A 26,909-nucleotide genomic window follows, 5' to 3' on the forward strand; every position below is an offset into this window, starting at 1 on the left:
TACCCAAAGTGCCCTACAGATTCAATACAATGCCTATCAAATTACCAACGGCATTTTTCACAGAAGTAGAACAAACAATTGTATGCTGTGTATGGAAACACAGTAGACCCCAAATAGCCCAGGCGACCTTGGGAAAGAAAAAGGAAGATGGAGGAATCGGGCTCCCTGACTTCAGACTATACAACAAAGCTACAGGAATCAAGGCTTTAAAGTTCAGTAGAATTAAATCTGGACATCAGCTAATTTGCTAAGACAGAAGCTAGACCAACAAGTCAAGTCTCAGTTTAGAATATCTATCAGGTAGAAGCAGTTGCTCATGTGTCTGTCACTTCTCCCACAGAGCAAGGACCCTGCTCTCTCAAACCGCCCCCCACTACTGTCATTCTCCCTCATCTTTGGAAATCTAAAGAACACCCATACAAAATACAACACTACTGGTAACAACCATAACACCCCTACCCACCCTCAAGTGCTGTGTTGTCACTATCATACTTTCACAGGGGCTTCCCTAGTGGCTCAGACGGTAAAGCGTCTGCCTGCAATGCAGGAGACCCGGGTTCGATCCCTGGGTTGGGAAGATCCCCTGTAGAAGGAAATGGCAGCCCACTCCAGTACTCTTGCCTGGAGAATCCCAGGGACCGCGGAGCCTGGTAGGTTACCGTCCGCGGGGTCGAACAGAGTCGGACTCGACTGAGGACTTCACTTTCACTTTCACTGAACTGTATTTTCTATGTCGAAGACAAAAATAGCAATTATTTAGGAAGGCATTTCAAGGTTTTTTTTTTTTTTTTTTAATGTAATGGTTAACAAATGTTTTGTATGGCTATTGTGAACAATGAGATACTGTGGTTAAAGACAGCATGAGCTTAGGGCTTTCAGTGGGAGTCAGAACAACCAAAAATCATTCCCACTGATTTCTCCCTCTTGTGTTCTCGGTCACCTCCATAGTGATGAATGAACACAAACGCCAATTTATATTAATGGGATGAGAATAAAAACAGTTCCTTCAACTTGATCTTTCGTTTAAAAAAATAAAGACTTTGAAAAGACAGGCACTTTGTGATTTATGCTTTGAATTTACTTCACATTTCTTACGGCTACTTTTTATTATGATCAAAGATATGATGCTACACAGAGATATTGAAAGGCCCCCCTCTCTGGTTGCCAAAGGCTGAGGAATATAATTACTGGGAAAGGTCAATTAGCCGCACACTAATTAGCCGGTGTGGGTCTCAGCCCTGTCACCCTGGATGTGCCTCCCACTGCAGGCCCGGGACCATTTCACTGCTCATTAGGACCTGCACAGAAGGAGCTCTGCAGGGAGGGGAGGGGACAAACAGAGTCAACTGACTGCTCCCCTTAGCTGCGCAGTAAGGGGTTTATTGTGAGAAGAGGTCGGTGCTGTTTGCACAGCTGAGTTCTTTCGGGGCTTCCACTCGTCCAAGATCACACTTTCCTAAATACAAAGGACAACAAGCTAGACAATTATTTGCCTAAAACTAAGTTAAAATTGTTTTATATTGAAAACTTTATAAGAAATGCCTCCCAAGTGTCCTTTCAAAAAACTAAGATCATGGCATCTGGCCCCATCACTTCATGGCAAATAGATGGGGAAACAATAGAAACAGAGACAGACTTTTTCTTGGGCTCCAAAATCCGTTTGGACAGTGACTGCAACCATGAAATTAAAAGATGCTTGCTGCTTGGAAGAAAAGCTATGACCAACCTAGACAGTGTATTAAAAAGCAGAGACATTACTTTGCCAAGAAAGGTCTATTTAGTCAAAGCTATGGTTTTTCCGGTAGTCATGTAGAGATGTGAGAGTTGGGCGACAAAGAAGGCTGAGCGTTGAAGAACTGATGCTTTCAAACTGTGGTGTTGGAGAAGACTCTTCAGAATCCCTTGAGATGAAACCAGTCAATCCTAAAGGAAATCAGTCATGAATATTCGTTGGAAGGACTGAGGCTGAAACTGAAACTTCAAAACTTTGGCGACATGATGCAAAGAACTGAAACACTGGAAAAGACCCTGATGCTGGGAAAGATTGAAGGCGGGAAGAGAAGGGGACGAAAGGATGAGATGGTTGCATCTGACATCGCTGACTCAATGGACTTGAGTTTGAGCAAACTCCAGGACGTGGTGAAGAACAGGGAAACCTGGTGGACTGCACTCCATGGGGCCATAAGAGTCGGATACAACTGAGCGACTGAACAGCAACAGTCCCTGCCCACATGTCTACTCTCTACGATTGTATCTCCACTGCTCTCTGCCACATGTATGTGTTGTGTGTACGTGTGTGTGTGAGTTGCTCATTCATATCTGATTCTTTGCAACCCTGTGGATTGTAGCTCACCAGGTTCCACTGTCCATGAAATTCTCCAGGCGAAAACGCTGGAGTGGGTTGCCCTTTACTTCTCCAGGGAATCGTCCCAACTCAGGGATTGAACCCACATCTCCTGCACTGCAGGCAGATGCTTTACAATCTGAGCTACTAAGGAAGCCCTAACCGTAGGTATACATATGGCTGATTCATGTTGATACATGTCAGAAACCAACACAATATTGTCAAGCAATTATCCTTTAAAGTTTAAATGTTTAAAAGTTTAATGTTTAAAGTAAATGAATGAAAGAACAGGATGGCCTCTGGATGACAGCCACTCCTCTGCCCTTCCCTTTTCTTGTCTTGCTCTTCCGCTTTCTCCTGCCCCCCTTCCCTTGTACCCATTCCTCCTCTGCTGTCATTCTAACCCATGCTTTCTCACAGCAGGGAACTCAAGCATGCCTGTCACTGCTCCTTCACAACCAAAGAGAAGCAGGGGTGCCCCTTGTTTGGTTTCAGCCCAGTGTTCAACTAAGAACAGCCCACTATACAACTAAGAACCAACCGAAACAACACATCCGTTGCTTGGAGGTTGTAAGAAATTGGTAGTCAGCTGCAACGGAACCAGTGTGTTTTCTCTCATGGCTTTTAAACAGCCTATTAGACAACAAAGAAAATGCTTACCTGGAATCAGTGGAAAGCCAGAGTGGTCGTGTTTTGAACTACTGACTACTTTAAATCCCCTCCCCCAACCACCCCCCAAAAAAGTCTTGAAAAACAGAAGAATCTCTCGCAGGAGAAGTAGCAACAGGTGTTTCCTTACAGAGACACACACCTACCGCAGAGCTGTAAGAAATGACTCTTGAGGAGAGAAACATGATCAGGGGCCGCTTATTTGTGAATACTAAAAGTTTCTCCCTGTGTCAAGGAGACGCCCTACTGCCACGTAATACAATGTAGCCAAGAGCTCCTCACCTGGGCTCATTCAGTAAATTGGGCCTTTCAGGTCCCTTGGGCACAGGCCTGAACTTGTGTGACTTCACAGACAGAAGGAAATAATTAGTCAGCCTCTTCAACAGCAAGGAAGAAACGAGAGCTGACAGGCATTCATATTTATTTTTTTTAAACAATGGGCACAGAGATAAACAGTTTCACACCTTGCTATAAATTCCTTAAATTTCCAGCTTCAGGTTTAAAATCTGAGATATAAATACAACACATTGTTACTTATGTCAGCTCCTGTTTCATAATGTGAATATCTTATGTCACGTCCAACAATTCTTTCACCAAGAATAAATAAACCATGAAACTGCTATCCTCTTGCACACCTATATACCAAGCAGATGCCTCCTTGAGTTGCTCTCCAGACACTGGCTGGTAAGAAGGCATGTGAGTCAGTTCTAATGAGATGCATGAACGTAGAGCCTATTATAGGCAGAGAAGTAAGTCAGAAAGAGGAAAATGAATATTGTATATTAATACATACCTATGAAATCTAGAAAGATGGTGCTGATGAACCTATGTGCAGGGTAGCAATGGAGGCACAGAGTGAACAGGTGGGAGGAGATGGGAGATGGGAGGCAGGTTCAAGAGGGAGGGAATGTGTGTATGAATGGCTGATTCATGTTGATGTATGGCAGAACCAACAGAATATTGTAAAGCAATTATAGTCCAATTAAAAATAATTTTTTTTAAAAAGGCATTGAGAGCTTGAATGAATTGGGACAAATGCCTAGACTCTGTCATTTGACTGTAAGAAAAGATAAATGGTATTCATTCTTTCTGTTTCAGCAGTTGGTCCTAACTGACTCCTTAGTGAGAGACTTTATTTTCTTGGACTTCAAAATCAATGCAGATGGTGAATGCAGGCATGAAATTAAAAGACACAAGTTCCTTGTAAGAAAAACTATGACAAACCTAGACAGCGTATTAAAAAGCAGAGACACTATTTTGCTGACAAAAGTCAGTTTAGTTAAAGCTATGGTTTTTCCAGTAGTCATGTATGGATGTGAGAGGTGGACCATAAAGAAAGCTGAGCACTAAAGAATTGATGCTTTTGAACTGTGGTGCTGGAGAAGACTCTTGAGAGTCTCTTGGACTGCAAGGAGATCCAACCAGTCAATCCTAAAGGTAATCAACACTGAATATTCATTGGAAGGACGGATGCTGAAGCTGAAACTCCAATAAAATGCCCACATGATGCAAAAAATTAACTCATTGGAAAAGACCCTGATGCTGGGAAAGATTGAAGGCAGGAGGAGAAGGGGACAACAGAGGATGAGATGGTTGGATGGCATCACCGACTCAATGGACATGAGTTTGAGTCAACTCTGGGAGCCGGTGATGGACAGGGAAGCCTGGTGTGCTGCAGTCCATGGGGTCGCAAAAACTCAGACATGACTGAGTGACTGAACTGAACTGAACCTCTCTTTCATTTCAGTTTTCTTCCAACTAAAGGAAGTATAGTGGATTGAATAGTATCTATTTAAAATGCATGCCCATCAAGAACTTTAAAATTTGAACTTACTTGAAAAGAGGGGGTTTGTAGATGTAATTGCATATGGATCTCAAGAGGAAATCATCCTGCATTTAGGACCCACCCGACAAAAGTCCATCTAGTCAAAGCTGTGGTTTTTCCAGCAGTCATGTATGGATGAGAGAGTTGGATCATAAAGAAGGCTGAGCACCAAAAAATTGATGCTTTTGGACTGTGGTTTTGGAGAAGGCTCTTGAGAGTCCCTTGGACAGCAAAGTGATCAAACAAGTCAATTCTATAGGAAATCAATCCTGAATATTCATTGGAAGGACTGATGCTGAAATTGAAGCTCCAATATTTTGGTCATTTGATGGGAACTGCCAACTCATTGGAAAAGTCCCTGATGCCAGGAAAGATTTAGGGCAGAAGGGGAAGAGGGTGTCAGAGGATGAGATGGTTGGCTGGCATCACTGACTCAGTGGAGATGAATTTGATCAAACTCCAGGAGACAGTGAAGGACAGGGAAGGTTGGCGTGCTGGCAGTCCATGAGGTGGCAAAGAGTCGGGCACAACTGAGCAAATAACAAAAACAATTCTTTCAACGTTTAGTTAGAGGAGATTTAAGATCTTTAAGAGGGAGTGGTGAGGAGAACTGTTGGTAGCAGCCCCATCACAAGCCTTCTCATCTTTGCTTCACTTTGATTAGGTAAGAAGCACCGTGGTCTTTCCAGGATCATTGAGTTTAAACCTCTTATCCCAGGGTGACTAATAATAGCTCTGCTTGAACGTTCAAAGTCTCCTAGTCTGAAGGACAAATCATATGCTCATCCTACTCATGGTTGCCTATTTATGACACACAGTAGATGCTCAAAAGTAAATTTTGTAGTGCTTAATAAAATAATGACAATAGCAAGCATGTCTACCATTTTGTGAATGACCTAAATGCCAGGCATTGTGCTTAGCATGTTTTCATTGTACTCTGTACAACGCCATGGTGAGATGGGAACCACTAATAAGCTCATTTTAGAGATGAGATAATTGAAGGACAAAGGCATGAAGTTGCTGCCAAAGGTTATATGTAAGTACCAAGTGGATGAGCTAGAATAATCACTAAAATTCATTTTGGCGTAGTACTCACTGCTTACAAATCCCTGTTATCAACACATTTAACCTCACCTGACACTTTCACCAACTCTGTCTCAAGTATCATGTTCAGTATTTTCACAAAGCCACTTACAGTTCAGGAAGACAATGAATTAGCCAGGATTACACAGACATTTCTAAGCAGGTGGGCTTCTATCCAGGTTAAAACGTGCATAAAACCATCTGAGGTGCCAAGGAGAAGAACAGCTTTTCCTAGTCCATCTTGGACCTGCAGGTTCAGAATCTGGGGAGTGGGGTCGGGGGCGGGGGGCAGCAAGCTGCTGCACTTCGAGCCATCCTCCCCAGACTCTTTATGTACAGTCAGGTTGGGAATCTCTGCCGAAGACCAGAGCCGGACTTCAGCCTCTTGGTCTCAACTTTGCTTCCGCACTTGAAACTTTCCATTCTGGGTGTACAGGCACCCTGTACTGAAGACCTGCACCCTCCTTCACCTCTGCTCCAGGTGGCCACCTGGTGTCTCAGAGATTCAGGAGGCAAGACAAGGATGCTTCAACCTAGCCTAAGACAGACTCTAGAACAATGCAAAACAATTTGTAGGACACTCAGGCTTTCCGATGAAAATGTTTTTTTAAAAGTATGCACAAGAAGAAAACAGCAAATGGATAAATATCCACAGATAAGAGGCCAATTATATATGTGGACACTACATTTGTATACATACATATTTATGTATACACACATGTGTGAATAAATTTGCATGTGCACCTGTATGCACATCAGGAGCTTCCCTGATAGCTGAGTTGGTAAAGAATACACCTGCAATGCAGGAGACCCCAGTTCAATTTCTGGATCAGGAAGGTCTGCTGGAGAAGGAATAGGCTGCCCACTCATGTATTCTTGGGCTTCCCTTGAGGCTCAGCTAGGAAAGAATCTGCCCGCAATCGGGGAGACCTGGGTTCTATCCCTGGGTTGGGACGATCCCCTGTAGAAGGCCACCCACTCCAGTATTCTGTCCTGGAGAATTCCATGGACTGTATAGTCCATGGGGTCACAAAGTGTCAAACGACTGAGTGACTTGCACTTCACTTCACTTCATGTATGTACATGTACACACACAAACTGACATGTTTGCTTTTAAACTGGAAAATATTATGGAGAATTTGCTAGTTCTTAATCGTTTGCTAAAAGTTCAAAGGCTACAAACTGAATATAAAAATCACGGAAGAGATTAAAGAGGGCAATACGTATAAATCTATAACTAAATACAAGTGTGAAATGTAATATTCATTCAACAAATATTTTGTGATCATGCTATTTAGCAGGTTGTGCACTATTCTTTATAAAGTAGCGACTAAAACAGTTATTAAAACAAACTAACAATTTTCCTCCCATATCAATGTGTTATTTTTGTTTCCTGGAAACTAGATACATGATTCTAAGATTTCATATAGAAAAATAAATGTGCCAGAATATCTGGAAGCATTCTGTAAAGAGGAGCCACGATAGGTGTGGCCAAGGGAGGCATTAAATGTAACGTAATGTCTCTATTTTCAACCGTATGACACAGGAACCTGAATAAAGGCTTACTTAATGCAACAAAATAAGAAGTCCAGAAACATAATCAATGTTTTGGAAATCTGACATAATAAGGCCACTGTCGGGTTATTAACTGGCCGTATTTCAATACTGCTGTGTCTCAGGGAATGGGAAGGCCAGAGGAAAGGGAGAGACATGGGGGAACACCCAGTTTATGGAGCTGTCAGAACACACACATTTATCAAGCATTTGCCATCTTACACGGGTGTGGTTAGTAGCACCCCAAAAAAATCACAGGAGTAGCATCATAGATCATTTATCATAGTTGACCCTAAAAAATACAATAATAATGACAAAAACTGAAATATTAAGAGGATTAACAGACTGTGAAACAGAGACCCAGTGTGAGCAAATGCTGTTAGAACAACAGCCTTACGGGCTTGCTGGAGGCAGCATTGCCACAAAGCTTCAATATGTAAAAATCACAGTATCTGTGGCGCGCAATAAAACACAGCTCAGTAAAATGAGGTATGCTTGGAGCTGTATAAAATACTTATGAATTTTAAATTCAAGCTTTGAAAACTTGAAGTTGTCAAAGAAGTCTTGCTTCTATCCTTGTTTGCTCTAGCCTATTTGTTTTATATCCCAGACGCAACTTTTTTTTTTTTTTCAAATTTCTGATTTATTCTTCCATTGTATAACTTTAAAGATAAAAACATAATCTGAAATGTATATGTGTGCTCATGTTTTAAGTCTCTTTCTTAGATAAACAGCAGCATATTTTATACAATATCAGCAAATTATTTTTTCAGCTAATAATTCACCCTAGATCAACATGAATCAGGTTGATGTTTGGCAGAAACCAACAAAATTCTGTAAAGCAATTATCCTTCAATTAAAAAATAAATAAAATAAAAAATAATAAGTCACCCTAGAATCCATTCTGTAGCTGTATATTCAGATTTTCATTATTCTTTTTCATCTCATGTGTGGATTAATCATAGTTTGTTCAATCAATACCCTACTTTTCCCAAATTTTTTAAATTACAAAAATTAAAAACAGCACATCCGTGACTAGCTTCGTGTGTACATCTTTAAATATGTTTCTTCCAGCACTTCCGTGCCACTGCTGCCTCACAGAAGGGGCCTGGGAAAATCAACACTTTCACAGCAATGAGTCCACCTAACACCCAAACCTTGGTTTCTAAATATCTGTTCTCACTAAAATGAACTTGATGAGAAATAGATGTTCTCAGAAAGTTCAAGACAGAAAGAACAGTGAGTAGCTGGAATAATGTGCATCTTCTGTGTGTTAGCACCTCATCAAAATCAACTCCCTTCCCTTCCCAGGCAGCTAGCTGACTACATCTCCCACCTTGCTTTGTATTCGTGGTTCTCCTTAGCAATCATTTCTGCCAGAGGAGTATAAGTCGATGTGATGAGTACCGCTTCCAGGGCAAAGCAGACTGATTGAGGTTGTAGTGAGACATAGAGAAAGAGACAGATACACAATAAAATGTCTGATCGGTGAGTGGGTGGGTAGGTAAAATACAAATATACGGAAAAACTTGAGCAGGACATTCATGACCAAAGACGGTACAAGTGGGGCTTGGCAGCATGTCCACACTACATCATCAGGCTTTGGGAGTGAAAATTAGCCTTCTACTCTGCACAGCTAAAGATTAAAAATGACATCATACATTAAAGTTAAAATTAGTAGGTTGAAAAGGAAATTTCTTTTTTGTTTTATTTTTTAATTAATTTATTTTAATTACTAATTACAATATTCTGGTGGTTTTTGCCATACGTCGACGTGAATCAGCTGTAAATTTATAGAATGCTTCAGGGAATAGATTTTTATCATATGTATTTGCTGACTAATTGCTGAATCCATTGTCTTTTAAGTATTTTGTATGTTCTTTTTAATATTTTTATTGGTTTTAGTTATCTTTGTAACTATCAGCCTCAATCTTCATGTTTCCAATGTTAGAAATCAATTATTCTCCTTCTCCGCTTATCACCTCCATACTCCTTATACGTGTTTTTAATCTTCATATTGCCTAAAACTTAGCTAACATTTTGAACTTACTTTCAGAAAATCTCAGGCCCATCAACATTATACATACAGTGTGGCACCAATGACATGTATTATTTAAAATTATCATCACTAATAAGCAAATACTGTAGTTTCAAACCTTAAAGTATCATACTTTTTAATAAGTATGATAGTGTGATTTGAATGGCTGCTATCGCAATATCCCAATCTTTGAGAAAGACGATCGTAGGGCATTAATTAGTACACTCAGTTCTTAGGCATCAGCAGAATCCTTATCTGCATGTTTCTTTTAAAGTCTGGCCAAGTAACTGGGCTTTGAACTGATCAGGTATATTACCTGTAACTTTGTAACAACTCGGTGAAATAAGCATTAGAGATGGGAAAACCAAAGCTCAAAGAGTTGCAAAATTTACCCAAATAAAAATAACTGGATTTGAAACCAACTTTATCTTATTCTAAAGCCACTACTTTTGACTATTCTATTTCTCTTACCAAAGAAGGAGTGATTTAACTATGATTAATGGATCCAAACCTTGCTTCATTCTATAATCAGAACAGTTATAAAGGCAGAATTTGGATGCATTTCAGATGAATTCTCAAATTGTTCTAGATCATCTCAGAAGGTTGCTTAATCTAATGGTCCAGATTTTTGAAACTCTGAAAAATGATGACAATATGTATGAGATGCAAACAAGGGATTTTGGCCTTGGAGATGAGCTAAAGAGACTGAGAAACCCACAAACTTCTAGAAGATATAATTCCAATGTACCTTTATAGTAAAGGTAATATGTCTCCCGAGTTAAAAATCACTGAACACAAGGAAGATATTTTTGACAAGAATGTATTTTTTATAATGGAATACAGTCATGAAAATGATTATAAAATGCTGTGTTTTTTCCTAAGTCATACTTTAGGTGACAAGTGAAAGTGTTAGGCACAGTCCTGTCTGACTCTTTGTGACCCCATGGACCATCATCTGCCAGGCTCCTTGTCCATGGAAATCTCCAGGCAAGAATATTGGAGTGGGTAGCCATCCCCTTCTCCAGGGGATCTTCAAGATCCAGGGATCAAACCCAAGTTTCCGGAATGGAAGGCAGATTCTTTACATCTGAGCTACCAGTGTTATCGGTTTAGAAAAATTTAGAAATGCAAGTACTACATATTCAAGCAGACTTGAAGATAATAAAAGGTTTGATTTAAGGATTATTTTTCTAAAATTCCCATTATTAGCATCATTCTTTTCTGTTTCATATGGTTTATTCCAGGAAACCTCTACTCAACTGAAGAGCATTAAGTGGGAGGGATAAATTAATAGCAAATTACTACATATTTGGTTATCATAAACAGAAATTCTGTGAAATAATGGAACATGGGAAAATTAGTGATCATGAAAAATGAAAAAGAAATGGTTGATGCAGAATATGTAGCTGAGATGGGGAAACTTATGCTGATCACTTCAGAGGCAAGCGACCTCAGAGAAGCCAGAGTCCCAATAGCAGGTGGAATCTAGCAGCTTAGGCTGAGCCCAGCATGCCATGACTCAAAATTATCCCACCACACTACCCAGGTCAAATATGTCAGCTTTTGTCAGAGTCCTGAACTGCGCTCAGGTCTCCTTCCCCTCTCTGCCTGGGGGTGGGCTCCACTCCAAACCAGGTAACACAGAACTACTGTGCTAGCCACATCCTACCCTCATCCTACCGGTAAAATAAGCCAACAGGGAAAAGTCTACTACTAAAAAGAAGATAAAATAAGAATAATAAAAATGGTAATTATTAAAGCCACTTTATGCGAAGAGTTGACTCACTGGAAAAGACTCTGATGCTGGGAGGGATTGGGGACAGGAGGAGAAGGGGACCACAGAGGATGAGATGGCTGGATGGCATCACTGACTCAATGGACGTGAGTCTGAGTGAACTCCGGGAGTTGGTGATGGACAGGGAGGTCTGGCGTGATGCGATTCATGGGGTCGCAAAGAGTCGGACACGACTGAGCGACTGAACCGAATCAAAGGACTCAACTGAGTCATGCCAGACTTGTGGGACCCATGAGCAAACCATATCCTTACACCATGATACCGTTTCCATACACGTGACGTGTTTATCGTCCCTGGGATCCTTGCCATTGCCTCTACCTGTACACTTCGGCTACGGAATCAGCCACTTCGGAGGACAGCAGAAGCCCACCGAGGATAAAGAAACAACGCTTTGTTGCTGTTGTTTTTAACTTTCAGTACAGGCTCTTGAAGCTCATTTCCGCAGCACTGTTGTGAAATCCAATATTTTTTTTTCACTTTAAAGGCCATGTTAGATGGAGGGATAAAGGGGTTTGCTGCCCACCAAAGTGAGTGAAGTGAAGTCGCTCAGTCATGTCTGACTCTTTGTGACCCTGTGGACTGCAACCTACCAGGCTCCTCCATCCACAGGATTTTCCAGGCAAGAGTTCTGGAGAAGGTTTCCATTTCCTTCTCCAGGGGATCTTCCTGACCCAGGGATCGAAACCTGGTCTCCCACACTGCAGGCAGACTCCTTACCGTGAGCCACCAGCGAAGCCCCTAAGGTTTATCTCAAATGAAGATGTAGGATATAGCAAACGGAAGTTCCTGACCAGGAACCCAGGGCTGCTAGAGCAGCTGTAACAGAGCGCCACAAACTGGGTGTTTTCATGACCAGCTATGTGTCATCTCAAGACTCTGGAGGTCAAATCCAAATTCAACGTGCAGGCAGGGGTGGTTCCTACTGAAGGCTAGGAGGGAAATCTTGTTCCCCGCCTCTCTCCTTGGCTTGCAGATGGCTTTCTCCTCGCTCTGTCTTCCCATCACTTCCTTCTGCGGCTGCTGCTGTGCTCAGTAGCCCCCATTTTATAAGATAACAGGCCATACTGAGTCAGGGTTCATCCTCATGACCCTTTTTAACACGAATGCCTCTGTAAAGACCCTGTCACTAAACAAGGCCACCTGCTCACGGACTGGTGTTTACACTTTCAACAGATCTTCTTTGGGGCACTCAATTCAGTCCAAAACACCTCACCTGAAACGTGTCTTTCAGAGGAAGAACCTAAGACTCTTTTACTTTGTCCTCAAATCCATTTTCTCTCAATAAGTACGTAAGAATCGTGCGTGGTGAGAAGTTGCCTTACGTCTAAACCAGCCTGGATCAGATCAAATAAAGTTGCTTGCTTGCTTGAACACAGCATATCATATTACTAAATAGGGCTTCATTGAATAGGACTATTAAACAGATGGGCCCATCAGTTTTTCCAATGTTGACTGGCTTCTTATTGAGTTAATCATTTTGTGGAAATAAATCCAACAAAAAGTATCAGATTTTTCCCCTTGTGAATATAACATAAATCCTTGATTTAAAACATTATACCATATTCCTATTTTAAGTTTGATTTTTCAAATAATACTTTTATATCCTACCATGTTCAGCTGAACACATGCCTAAAGCCTCATATTTATCTTTCAATTGAGTCACTAAGATTATGACAATATTAATGCCATAGGTTTTCCAATCAAAACGAAAAACTCAATACTTAAAACAACAAGTATTATACTTAAAGGATTAAAAGCAATGTCCTCCTTGCAAATTGCCTCAAGTTGTTTTTCAACTATGCCCTAACAGAAGAAGAAAAGTGGCGATGGAAACTTCTGACAAAGAAATAACAGAATGCAGAAGTGTAAGTTTCCCAGAAAAGACATTAACTCTTTTAGGAATATCACAAAAGGGACTGGGACAAATCTAAAAAGGAACATGAGAAGAATCTAGTCAGTGGGACCAGTTACATACTCATTTGCAAAGCTGCTGGTGAAGATAACCTTGATAGAATTCAATATTAAATACACTTCTCTAAATTCAGAGATGTTAGAAGTGAAATGACTCTTCAAAGCAAGGGACGGGGGTTCGATTCCTGGGTTAGGAAGATGCCCTGGAGATAGAAATGCCAAACCACTCCAGTGTTCTTGCCTGTGAAATCCAATGGACAGTGCAGCCTGGCGGGCAACAGTCCACAAGGTCACAAGAGTCAGAAAGGACCTAGAGACTAACACTTTCCCTTTTCTTTCACTTCCAGACACAGAAAACATGAATCTGAGACTCCAGGGATGGAAAAAACATTATGTTATAAACTGAGCCAAGAGAACCATGGTGACCTCAGAAACCTGAAATGCAGTTGAAGGCATACAAGAGGATAACACTCCTGCTTGACAGGCCCTCTTCCTACCCAGTGTGCCAGCATCTTCTGTCTGCCATGCCCAGTGCCACTCAGCAAACGTGTCTTGCCCACTGGTATCTGTTACTGACACCTACAAACCATCTCTGATGGTCCAGATGCAGACAGAAAGCATCACACGGGGGGTGGGGAAGAAGGTACAGCAGGGACTGTGACGCTCTCCAACTCTATAACCCTCGCCGCTCACCCCTGCCCACTGTTCCCAGACCGGGGCCCCTCTGACCTTTATGGAGAAGGTGTCAGAAAATCACTGGGAAACAAACACAACCCCACACATTTCTGTGCAGTTAATCTCCTGTTTGAAAGACAGGTGAAGAAGCCCTGTTGAGTCAAAGATGAAAGATGTTTTTGAAATTTAGACTGACAGAGGAATGCCCTGTAAAAAAGATAAAAGACCCTGCTTTAAGATAGCTACTTTTCATTTTTACCTTCAAAAAGACTTGCCTTTTATGTTTCCCTGAGGTTATTCAATAAGAGGGCAAAACTCTCCAATGGCATATCTTCTGTTACAGAAGAGAAAATGGTTTGGCTTTGGAGGAAAAGAACAAGATTGAAGATAAACAAGATGTTCTGATATTGAACAAACTTGATGACTCATTTTGTAATAAGCGAGCAGCCACTCTGAGATAAAATTCATTTCATCAGCCTAGTTATTTTATCATTTGTCAACTGACCCATCATTCAGACATTCAACTACTCAACTGAGAAGCAACGCAGTAATGGAGCAGAATATTTTGAAATATTATCTGATAGTATTGTTCTCTCACTGCTATCCTTCTCACGCCCTGCAGTACTCTACCTTAAAAACTAGAGCCTCTGTCTGGAATGGAGAACACACAGAAAATTCCAGGAAAAGAAAGAGTCAAGTGATTGGACTTTGTTGAATCTAGAGCAACCTTGAGAGTCTGGTACAGAATTTACTCCAAGAAACCTCAGAGGTAGAAAGAATGGAGAATAATTTAAAAACCCTTAATATGATCAGTCTGCCAGGTTCAACCTAGGTGGATAATTGGAGGATAACTGTCTGTGTATTATCACTTCAGTTGTGTCCGACTGTTTGTGACCCCACAGACTATAGCCTGCCAGTGTCTTCTGTCCGTGGGATTCTCCAGGCAGGAATCATGGAGTGGGCTGCCATGCCCTCCTGCAGGGGATCTCCCCGACCCAGGAACCGAGCCCCCATCTCTTATGTCTTCACCAATAGTGCCGCCTGGCACGTGCACTACCCATCAGGGAGGATAACTGGTGAGAGCTAAACCTCAGTGCATAGGTGAGGAGCAGCAGCACTGACTTCCACAAGCCCACTAGGACCAACTCCCTACTTCGGGACAGAGACAGGGGAGGGGGGGTGAGGGGTGGGGCGGGCGGAATAGAAATGCCCAGACAGACTTGGATAAATGAAATTACAGTGACAGCTGATGCTGGGAACCTGGGGGAGGAAGAGCCTCCAGAGCACCTGCCTTCCCACCGTGGCAACAGCAACACGGCAGACATGGTCACGTGGCGCGTCTATGCAGATGGCCTTGAGCTACCTGCAGACCGCAGGCTGCAAGGAAGGAGCCGACGCCAGAGCCAGGAGCAGAGCAAAGGGACTGCGAGTCGGCCAGGGTCTCCCACGGACCCCAGCTGGAAAAACTAAGAATGCTGAAGCCAGGTGCCTGGAACCCCAGATGAGATGCCCATGAGCTTCGAGAGCAGAGGCAGAAAGCAGGGAACTGACGCACAGATTGGGGCGGTGCACCCGCACGCCAGTGGGGGCCAGTGCTGCGGACAGCCCCGGAAACCAGGCTTCCTCCTTGAGCCAGCTCCGCGTGCGAGGCTTTCTGGCCTTACCATCACTGAGGAAGGAGAAAAGGATAAAAAGTGAGAGAGAATCCTGAAATTGAACATTTCATCAAAGAACCCCGAGTTTTAATTTATAAGATGAAAAAGAATGAGGCTTGAAATTGAAGTTTAAAGGAAGACACCAAGTTACAGAAAAGTTAAATGTGGCATTCCAAAGTCACATCTCCACGTGCGTAACTTACTGAATAAGCAAAAACTTGTGCACGACTCTCGAACCACTGGGGCAAGTCAAAGCTGAATAAGGAGATCTACAGTAAAGGGAACCCATGATGCATGAAAACTCACTTAGGAGGGACTAGACTGCCGCCCTGCGCAGATGCTCTGCCCTGCTTCCTCCTGCTGCGCCTCTGCCTCCAGCCTGTTGGGAGCTGTCTCCATACAGGACCAACCAGAAAGCTGGGGTGTGGAGAGCTGGGCTTCCAGCCTGAGTCACACCCCGGAAGCTACGCCAGGCTGTGTCCGCAGGATTCAGGACCACACTGGGGAGTCCCCACATACCAGGGCTGCGGGCGACAGGGGGAGGCATACGGGGGGCCAGATGCAGGCCAGAGAGAGGGACTGATGAACAGTCCCAGTCCTCCCCCCGACATGAGGGTCACCTCGGAGGTGGCAGGACCCCAGCAATCAGAAGTCACACGTCAACACTTCGGGTAGGTAGGTACGATCCTGCGTGGCCACCCGAGCAGCCAGACGCTTCCGCTGGGAGCCAGGGGCCATTTAGAGGAGACATCCCCAGAGAGGCGGGTCTCTGGGAGACCTAGAAAACACCCAGAGGCAGAGAATAGCGGACACCTTCCTTCACAATAGGAAAGCCCGAGGCCCAAGTTCTGTCTCATCTCATCATCCCTCCTCCCTCCAGCCCCCTACCAGCTTCTTCCTGTTCCCTCTGAGCCTCAGATTCCTCTGGAGGCTGACCTGCGGGAAGAAAGAGGGTAAACAAAGGGAGGGCAGAGGCTGTATAACAGCACCTTCCCCAGGGCCTGGCACAGAAGGCTTCTGGCCTGAACGGGGCAAGAGACAACTGCGGACTTGACTGAAACCTTGGCCTGAATATCACAGCTTCTAAACTGTTTGCTACTTCAAGCTCCCACAGGCTGCCTATTACCAGAAAAGTAAAGGAAAAAAAAAAAAAAAAATCATAGCATCTGTTGAGATATCATACAGTTGTGTGGGAATGACTTACTCCCTGAACAAAGTTAAAAGAAACACAAGGTTGTGATTTGATTTTATCGTAAGATGTGCTTGTTCAGCGTGGTTACTATGTTATGTTTCCTGTAAAGAAACTGAGCAAGAAAAGGAAGCCAGGAAGGAGAGAAGCTGGCTGCAGGTGCAGGGAGAAAACCGGTTTCACCCTGCCACCGCTGCCCTGGACCGGAGAAGCAGAGTGATGGATGGCAGGTGTGGAAAGCGCTGGGGGAGCCTTTCACTGTCCCAGACTCTAGTATCCTCAAAACCTCTGCCCCTACTTTTAAATGTGTGAAAGTGAAGTCATCTCCGACTCTTCACGATCCCAGACTGTAGCTTGCCAGGTTCCTCTGTCTATGGGATTCTCCAGGCAAGAACACTGGAGTGAGTTGCCATTTCCTTCTGCAGAGGATCTTCCTGACCCAGGGATAGAACCTGGGTCTCCTGCATTATAGCCAGACGCTTTATTGTCTGAGCCACCAGGGAAGTCTTAAATGTGTAACACAAGTTGATTAATACACATTCCTACATAGCTTGTGTTAATGTTAAGACGAAACAGTATCTTGAACAAGACATGTCTGTTTCACCCTCTGGATGAGGGTCAACGTGCATGCTGCCCTCTGTCCTGAGGCTGTACCAGCTCGGGCCTCTCAGCACCACAAAGCTCTGCCAACCCCGCTCAGGGCAGGTGCCCGTGGGGCCATCCCACATCCAGATCAGGAAGCCTGCCAGACGAAGGTATAGGCTGTGTCCACTTCAGGCCAAAGTAGCCCATCCGTTCAGTTGTTATATACACACTGTTTGTACTGGGTTTGGCACACTTTTAAACTTTTTAAAATCCACTGCCTTGATACCACAGAGTAATTGATATTGTTTAGTCTGTACTGACACAAAAGGTGCAACATGGCAGAAAACAGGTCCTGGGATCTGCTCCACGAAACACATCCATCGTCTTCCCCATCAGTGAGATCCAGCTTACTGACACCTTCATGGAACCTCCCAAGGAACGGGACTCGCCTGACTTTCGATCTTTTCTGGTTTGCTCTAATGCTCTTAATTAACCATCCAACGGCTTCAACTAGAGCCAGCGTGTAAAGGGCAAATACTACACTAGCCCCCCGGGGTGATCGAGTCATTTCCTGCTTGTCTGTTCTTGCCCTTCCCCACCCAGGAAGGCAGATCCACTAACTCCATACTCTCCTGGAGCAAGATGGGGACATTTACCCAACCTCACATTTGCCCCTGGATTTATTCCTGACCTCTGCACAGATGATGCCAAAGCAGTTGCCAGCATCTGAAATACAGGGGCGCTGCACAGACGTGTAATCTTTTATCTTACACTTCCCTGTGCGATGCTCCATGGTAAGAAGCATACAGGATGGAGGGCTGAAGTGACAGATTATTACACAGGAAGGCTCTACAATTAGGGGTGGGTACTCATACATTGATCCCCTCATGTTCCCATGCTACTCGACAGAATTGTGGATTGCTGCTGCTGCTAAGTCGTTTCAGTTGTGTCCGACTCTGTGCGACCCCATAGACAGCAGCCCACTAGGCTCCGCTGTCCCTGGGATTCTCCAGGCAAGAACACTGGAGTGGGTTGCCATTTCCTTCTCCAATGCATGAAAGTGAAAAGTGAAAGTGAAGTCGCTCAGTCATGTCTGATTACTAGCAACCCCATGGACTGCAGCCCACCAGGCTCCTCCGTCCATGGGATTTTCCAGGCAAGAATACTGGATTGAGTTGCCATTGCCTTCTCCGAATTGTGGATTAAAAGGACACAATTAAGGACACCCATTAAGCTATAGTTGCAGGTGAATGAAATTGTCCACTTATATCTGGAATTTTTATTAAAAATAAAATTAAAAATAAATAAAGCAAAAGCAAAACAAACAGGCTGAAAAAGAAGAGGGGAGACAGAGGAGTACGTGAGCAAAGGAAAGGAAAAGATGGAAAAGAAGACTGAAAATGGACGGCCTGTGATGCCCTGAAGCCAGAATCAGGTCATCGCGTCCCTGGCCGTGTCAGCGCCCAGTCCCTGAGGATCTTCCTGACCCAGGGATCGAACCCTGGTCTCCCGCATTGTAAGCAGATGCCTTACCATCTGAGCCACCAGGGACGTCAGCCCACACTCTAGACCCTGTTTAATGACTTAACGAAGCGGTGAAGCCTGTTACTTTCCATTGTACAACTGACTTCAGAAAATATACATATCCTCCTTCTGCAAGCCCCGTTATTACAAGCAAACAACAGCAAGGCTGAGTGAAATGGATTAACTTAAAGGAGACTAAAATGTGTTCAAGTTGCAAGTATTTATAAACCTACTGCCACCAAGCAAAAAGGCCATTTATGTACTTTAGAACTTTTTCTAACTTGACGACTAAAACAAAAATGAAAAAAAGAGAAGAAAACTAGTACTTTCTTAACTAGAAAAGTAAAAGGTGATAATTCTCAGAGACATTTTCGACTATCCAAGGATTTACTGTAATTAGCCAGAAAACATCCTTTACCATCCGGCTTAAGCTTTCCAAATCCATCGTGTTCATACTTTAAAAAAAAAAAAAACCTTAATCTAAAAAAAAAAAAAAAAAAAAGGCAGATTTCCAGACCTCTGATGTGGCTTGTCTAAACATGTTTTCAACAAGGAAGAAACTGATGGCAAAGGAAGCTATGAGTTAACTGCTATAAATTGACTAGAAAAGGCCAAGTCTGAATTCATCTTCATGGTTTTATATGTTTCATATCCACAGCTTAATCCTCTATGTCAGTTGCAATAGCAATTCCTCAGCTCTGTTAGTCATCCCCTTTGAGGACTTTTTTAGCATCTAAGTTTCTCATAAGCAGTTGGCCATGTTTGTATCAGCCACTCTCTGCTGACGAATATGCATGAGACATACGACATGTCTCTTTTCGATTGTGGCAATTGCACCAACATACATTACAAGATCCTGGCAATAAAATTAATGTAACAAAGTACCAACTAACCCATCTGCACAGGGGTATTAGTCCAGCTGTGTTTTTTACAAAGGGTAGTAAAAAAAAAAAAAAAATTCTGTAGGACAGATTTTTAAAAAAGCTTCTATTTTTGAAAACTGAGCAGAATAGGGAGTGGCATATGAATGAATAAATGAATCAAGAGGCATAAAATGCAGTAACACAAAGGAATGAGGGTAAGGTTCATATCTGCTAAGGACATTAGACTATATTACCGTATATTTTACACCAGGAGCATATATCAATGTATGCATATATCAATATATCTGCTCTTTGCAGGGTAGCTGGAAAAATGATTTATTGGTTTTTAAGTTCATTTTCAGAAAATATATATACATATATATGTGTATATAATTTAAAACCACACATTACAAAGAGAGATAGCAAGGTTCCCTTAAATCATTTAAAAATAAGTTTATCCACATAGTGGAGCCTCATGCGGGCTCTTTATCCTTCCTGCTTCAGTCTAGTAATGTTTCACTCTACGGCCCTTTATGATTCCATTTCCGTTCTCAACACTGAATGCCAAGCCTCAGATTCTGGAAGCAGGTGTATGTCAGAGGGCACAACAGACGGCAAGCGTGCAATCAGGAGCTCTAATCCTGCTCTCCGTGCTCATCCCCTTAAGCACCCCATGCTCCCCCATCCTTCTAAGCCTGCTCTGTGCCCTGGGAGGGTGAATCCTGAGGACCACACCCCTGGCTCTCCTTTGTCCTCTGACCTCCCCTTGGACCACACCCCTGGCTCTCCCTTGTCCTCTGACCTCCCCTTGGGTTGAGACGATGGAAGGTAGCAGTGGGAGCTCAAAGGGGACTGGGTTGGGGGTGGCGGTGCTTTCCTCCATCCTGCCTGGCCTCCTTCTCTGGGATCTCAGATTGCACATGGTTTTAGTCCTCCTGGACCCATCTCCCCTGAGGTTCCTCCACCAAAGCTCCGCTTCTCAGCGGGACTGGAGAACAGTGCTTGCTCCTCTTGTTCCTGCAGAATGAAGGACGGTAACAGTTTCTCCCCAGGCCTGGTTCAGGAGCCCTAAAGGCCCTCCCTGGTATTCCTCAAAGCACTCTTTAAGCAGTGCCTTCTCTCCACCCCTCCAGGCTCCGGGCTGAGGATGCCTTCTCTCCCTCTGGGACCTGTAGGGACACACAGTGGGATGACGGGATCATTTTCCCCATGTGATAAGGGACATATTAACAGAAATGTCCCCCGCCGCTACCAGTGACCTGTGTCCTTGAACTCCATGACCCTCCTCCACTGAGGCCAGCAAGAGGCACCAGAGGACAGACCTGCAACTCTTGGCCCTTACACTGGGGACAGCCCAGGTCTAGGTGCGGGACAGCACCTTAAGGATGGACAGCGGACCTGCAGGTTGGTTGCGACCCACGCCCAATAGACCCTCTGAATTCGTGCAAAGGAAAAAAGGGGGAGGGCTGGGCTGAGGCAGGTGGGAGGGTCGGAATACTCAAACTCTGCCGCTCTTCTCTGTCTGGGTGACTCTAACTGGGGGCTGGGATGAGGGATGGCAGAGATGGCTTCCGGCTGTCACAGGTGGTGGGGCCGTGATGCCAGCCCCCCCTCACCCCCAGAAGGAATCACCACGTCCTCCTGCACAGGGAATAGAGCTGGCTGTGAACAAAGGCTCTGCTGGTCACCAGCACACAAGGCGTGCCCTTGGGGAAAGCAGCACGACCGTGGAAACTGGAGGCAGACCTGATGGATCATGTCTCAAAGAACACAGAGCTCTGGAGTGAGGACCTAGGCTGGAAGAGACTGTACAGTCACCTCCGGGCTGACGGTCTACCAGCTGACCTGCAGAACCTCCTGCACGCCCAAAGCCCACCCTGACTCTGATAGCGACGGATGGAGGGTAAAATGCTGAGCTGACAAAGCTTAATATCTGAAATAAAAAGCGTGTCTCCACAGTTCCAAGACTGTGGTTTTTGTCATTGGTGGAAGGTGCGATGAATCTGCCAGAAAATTATTCTTTTTATTTTTTCTCTCTGGGAGCAGCTAGTTAAAATAAAAGTATCTTTTTTTTTTTTTTTTTTTTAAACTCCCCAGATGCATGACTTGAATTAATCTACAGTCCCTGGAAAATATTGGTTACTTTCTATTTAATCAGGTATAACTTTATTGTGAAACTGACTCTAAATTATATATATCAGCACATCCACTACCTTCCCTCATTGGTTCTTTTCAGCACAGCCATGTGTATAAGTCTGTGTCCTCAAGTCTGCTCAGTGGACTGAAGGCGATTTGGAGAGAGTTCCTCCTGCCACAGTTAGTGCTTTGGGCACAAATGTTCAAAAGTCACCTGTAACAAACACAATAAATACCTATACTTCTATCTCGTTTATTGTAAATCGAGGTATAACTAGATAACTCCCTGGCACACACTCCTCTCAAGGATAAAAAGCAAAAGCAAAATAAAATCTGCATCAGCGTTGCTAGGCAGAAAATCTAAACTTTCATTTTATCTATTTGAGATGGGGCTTGCTTGACTCATGGTGTTCTTCGGCATATTTAGTGGTGAGTAAGATGCATGGTTGCTTTACATTCTCTGCTAGTCCTTTTTCTTATTATTATACAGACATTTTAAAACCAAAATAAACTGAGCATGTGTACTGGCGTTATAGAAACATGGCAGTAGGCAGTAAATGATTTATGAAAGTGTCTTCTCTGGAGAACACAATAGTGTTATACATACACAATTCCGTTCATAAAGTTTGGAAGGGATGCCTACTACATTCAATGTGTTATGTCGGTCTTAAAAAAATTATTTCTGTACACAGTCGTTTTTCTCTTTAAAAAAAACTCCCATTCTATCAGAATCCATCTAAATCAATCCAAAGATGTGGAAAGCTGTCATATTCTTAAAGACCAATGGAGAAAAAATTTGACAGTTATCATTCCAATTCTTTGACAGTTAAATATTTTTTAGAGCTAATCTAGATCTCTGAGAATGAAGATCATACGAAAAGCACACGTTAGCTCTCCAAAGTGGAGAGACTGAAAAAGTCTTTTCAGCTCTCTTCATGGTGTTTTCTTTTGAAAGAGAAATGATTTGACGTCTTTAAGCCATTCACCTGAATATTTTCCAAGTTTCCCAGACGTACCTTTAATAGAGGGACCCTGGAATAAACTAAACACAGACTAACACGTCACTTCCATAACGTTAATTTCCGCCCATGCAGCTAGGCCGCTCATGAAACTGTCAATGAATGGAGGCAGCTACACATACTGGGTTCTCTAATCCAGGCTGACATGCCTAAGGCTGCACCTTGGAATCTGCTTATTATTGTTGTGGAAAAAATTCTGACAGCCACAACTATCTGGTTTCTGGTCTACTCATTAACACAACAAAATAAGTGCCTGAACTCAGAGGACAATACCTGGACAGAATAGGAAGTGAGAGATGATGGTTTGCCTACAAACACGGATGAGCTTAAAAGAAGGAGAATCATTTTATACTGATGTTATCAGAACTCCTTCAGCTTTATGTTTCTGGAAGGCACTAATACTCACATGCATTTATCTAATGCTTTATAGCTCAGGAAAGAGCTTTTAATTGTGTGTGTATATATGTGTGTGTGTGTGTGTGTGTGTGTGTATCAAAATAACTATACAAAGAAATATGATCTTCCCAGGTGGTGCTAGTGGTAAAGAATCCACCTGCCAAATGCAGGAGACATAACTAACACAGGTTCAGTCCGTGGGTCGAGAAGATTCCCTGGAGAGGGGCAGGGCTACCAACTCCAGTATTTTTGCCTGGAGCATCCCATGGACAGGGGAGCCTGGTGGGCTACAGTCCATAGGGTCGCCAAGAGTCAGACACAGCTGAGCAACTGAGCACACATACAGAGATACAGGATCTTATTTAAATCTCTCTATAATCAGAGAAATGGACGCTATCACCCCCACTTAATGGATCTTGGGCTTTGAAAGTGTAAGAGGTCTCCCCAAAATCACACCGAGCCATCCACTGCAGAGGGAAGGCTGGATCCTAGAGCCTTTGACCCTTTGATCCAGGAGTCTGATCCTTGTAATCTCCACAACGCAGACCCAGTATTCTCAGACTTCTGACTGCTTATCACTCACTCTGCCATGTCAAAATACGTCTTTTCCTAGAAACTGTACTTGGGCATTGTATGAGTCAGCTCAGGTGCCCACGATGAAATGTTACAGACTTGGTGGCTTAAACAGCAGACGTTCATCTTCCTAGAGCTTTGGAGGCTGGAAGTTTAAAATAAAAGTGCCCTCAGGGCTGATTTCTCCTGAGGCCTCTCTCCTTGGAGCTGACTTCTCCTGCATTCTCTACCTGCAGGCAGCCCTGCCGGCTCCTCCTTTCATTAAAGGCCTCAGGCCCACTGGATCAGGACCCCGCCCTCAGGATCTCCCTTAACCCTGCTACTCCTCTAAAGGCCCCATTTCCAAAAACAATCGCATGGCGGGGTTGGGGGGAGGGGCTTCACTGTCTGATTTGGGGGAGAACAGACTACAGTTCAGCTCATAACAGGCTTCTAAGCCATTTTCCTTGAAAAGTATATTCACAAAACTTCAGCTGCACCTCTGATGTGTTTACGACACGTTTCCACAGGCCTGAGCTCTCACTTATGCTACAGAGATACACTTATTCACACCTGTCTCAAAAATTCTCTTTCTGATGCCCTGTTAACTAAAGAGTCGGCTTGCCTCAAACCAAACCAATGGGACTTCTTGGTTCAAAGACATTTTCTTTTCTCATGTCTTTGCCTCAATCAATGGCTTGTTTTGGTTTGAAATGTTTTGACTATCGACCTTTTCCTTCAATCCCAGGTCAATGAGCAAGTCTTGTTGGCCCTCCATTTAAAGTCCATTTGCCTCTCTTTCTCTTATGCTTCCCCTGCACCCACCTGAATCTTGGCTTCCAGAGCTCTGACCCTGGGCGAATTCAGTGACCTCCCAACAACATCGTCTCTGCACCCTGGTGTGGTAGGCAGCATTCTAAGTTGACTCCCTAATGACCCACACCATCCTGAACTCCCTCTTATGGACTGGGGAAGGGACTGGGAAAATGATATCACCTCTAGGTAACAGGTGGCCTCCAGGGGCTGAGGGAGCCCCTTTTAAAAGGTAAGTCAGTTCCACTTAGTCTTCTACATTATTAAAATATATTATTAATAGAAATAGGTAAGAACACAGAAAATCTAGCAGCACTTACACCATCCAGGGTTAAGTTCTACCCCTCTCAAATCATTTTCATTCATGCCACTGAAACTTAAAACCTCAGTGAAATGTAACATTGAATCCCATAGTTTCCTCTGAGATGGCAGGTCTATTCTCCACCATTTGGCAACAAAATCTTTCATTTCAGACAGCTGGGTCTTCTCGCTATGCACCTCTGTTCAGCCTGCCTCCTCTATGAACCCTCATTCACTTCCTCCCCAACCAAGCCACACATCTCCTTCAAGATGCACCTAAAACAGCATCCTATCCATTCTTTCTGAAACCTGTCAAACATGTACTGAGCTCCTTCAAGGTACACTAGGAAAGGCAGGACAAAGGAAATTAAAAGTGAGTTTCCCCATAGGAAACTGGCTGAGTAACGTACAACAAGAGTATTGTGCCCTTTCTAAGAATGCATAAGGAACATCGCTAGGGCCAATATGAAGTGAAACTCTTCAAGTGTGATCTCTATTTTTACAAAAGGTCTTTATAAACAAGATGAGGGAGACATTGTTTTTAAAAAGCAAAGTACATATGTATAGCTGCTTATCTTTTGCTTAAGGAGATAGAAAAACATACATTTCTGCTTTTTTTTTTTTTTTTTTTCAAAACAAGCTCAAGAAGGATACATCTGAAACTTGGAGTTGACTGAACACAAAGATGGATCTACAGGAACAGAATGAGAGCAAGGCTGGGGCAGGAGGAGGGACCCTTTTCTGATGGAACCTTTTCATACAGGTTTTCGTTTTAGAAATAGGTTAATGTTCCACCCATTCCTCAAATAAAAGATCATCAACAAAGATGTGGAAATGGGAACACTCAAAAATGAGATCAAATTAAGACAAATATTCACAATTGTATTTCAAATGAATGTCATTGCCTCACTGAAGAGGGAAAAAAAAGAGATGTCTTCCAAGTGATCTATATAACTGGAATCCAGTTTGAATTGACTTTTGTCATTAAATTTTGTCTGGGTTTGTGGTATTTAAATGATTCAGGTCATTTTTCAAATGACTTTGATGCCCTCAGAATGAGCCTAAATAGTCAGTTTCAATTTTTACTTATGTAGTTTGTTGGCTTCTTTTTTTTTTCCTGCCCACTATAGACTTTGCTACATTGAATTTTTCCCTTTTAGTTCATGCCCACTTGCTTAGTATAAAAATGTCTCCTTTTTCCTCAATGCGGTATTGAATATGGTTCTTAAAAGAAGTTATTTTAAACTTGATGTACTACTAGTAATCCCAAAATACATCCCTATAAAACGTCTTGGTCATCCCAAGTGTCATTCCTCTCCACGTACACAGAGGTACACAGCACGCACTGTGATAGCTGGGCTCTGAGTCCTGAGCTAATCAGACCGTGGAAAGACAATTCACTGATACACGTGGTTAATGCAGGGAGACGCAGGATAGGATAACTGTAATTTCATTGGTTTTCATCACTACATTTTTTTTTTTTATAGTTGTTACTTTTTGCTTTATATAATACTTCTGTCCTCAACATCCAACTGTTTTCATGTCTTATTGGGTCAGTTGTATAAGCATCAAGCAAGCTCAACACTTACTTCAAAGTGGTTTTGAATCAGGGGTCCAAATGGCCATATTAGCTGGAATTTTAGGAGGAAAAAAAAAAAAAAAATCTGTGGTTTTAGCTTCCTAATCAGGCTTTGTAAAAACAACGTGATCTACTCTAAGTTTTTTCATTTATTTCTATATTCTATGTCATTAATATTTGATTTCTGAATAAATTTTATTTCGTGTGTTTTCAATTCTTACATAAAACAAAGAATAGATGTATTTTCTAAGTATTTCTAGATTTTCAAAGTCTATTTTCATAATTCTAAGTTTATCGAAAAAACAACATCCAAATTCATATTTTACATGTGTATTTACTTGTGTATGAACCAGCCTTCCAAAGCAGGAGTTACAGGTTTGATCCCTGGGTTGAGAAGATTCCCT

General features: G+C 43.0%; 1 protein-coding gene and 1 non-coding gene across 4 annotated transcripts in view; one reads left to right on the forward strand and one right to left on the reverse strand.

Annotated features, from left to right (window-relative positions):
* AGPAT4 (1-acylglycerol-3-phosphate O-acyltransferase 4) overlaps positions 1-26,909 on the reverse strand; it is a 1,411,158-nt gene that overhangs the window by 1,041,820 nt on the left and 342,429 nt on the right. The gene's annotated exons all lie outside the window — the stretch shown is intronic.
* Positions 506-577, forward strand: TRNAC-GCA (transfer RNA cysteine (anticodon GCA)). The gene has a single exon. It is a non-coding gene; the product is annotated as a tRNA-Cys (tRNA).

Source organism: Bos indicus, chromosome 9, assembly GCF_029378745.1.
Source record: "Bos indicus isolate NIAB-ARS_2022 breed Sahiwal x Tharparkar chromosome 9, NIAB-ARS_B.indTharparkar_mat_pri_1.0, whole genome shotgun sequence".
In the NCBI taxonomy this organism is placed as follows: domain Eukaryota; kingdom Metazoa; phylum Chordata; class Mammalia; order Artiodactyla; family Bovidae; genus Bos; species Bos indicus.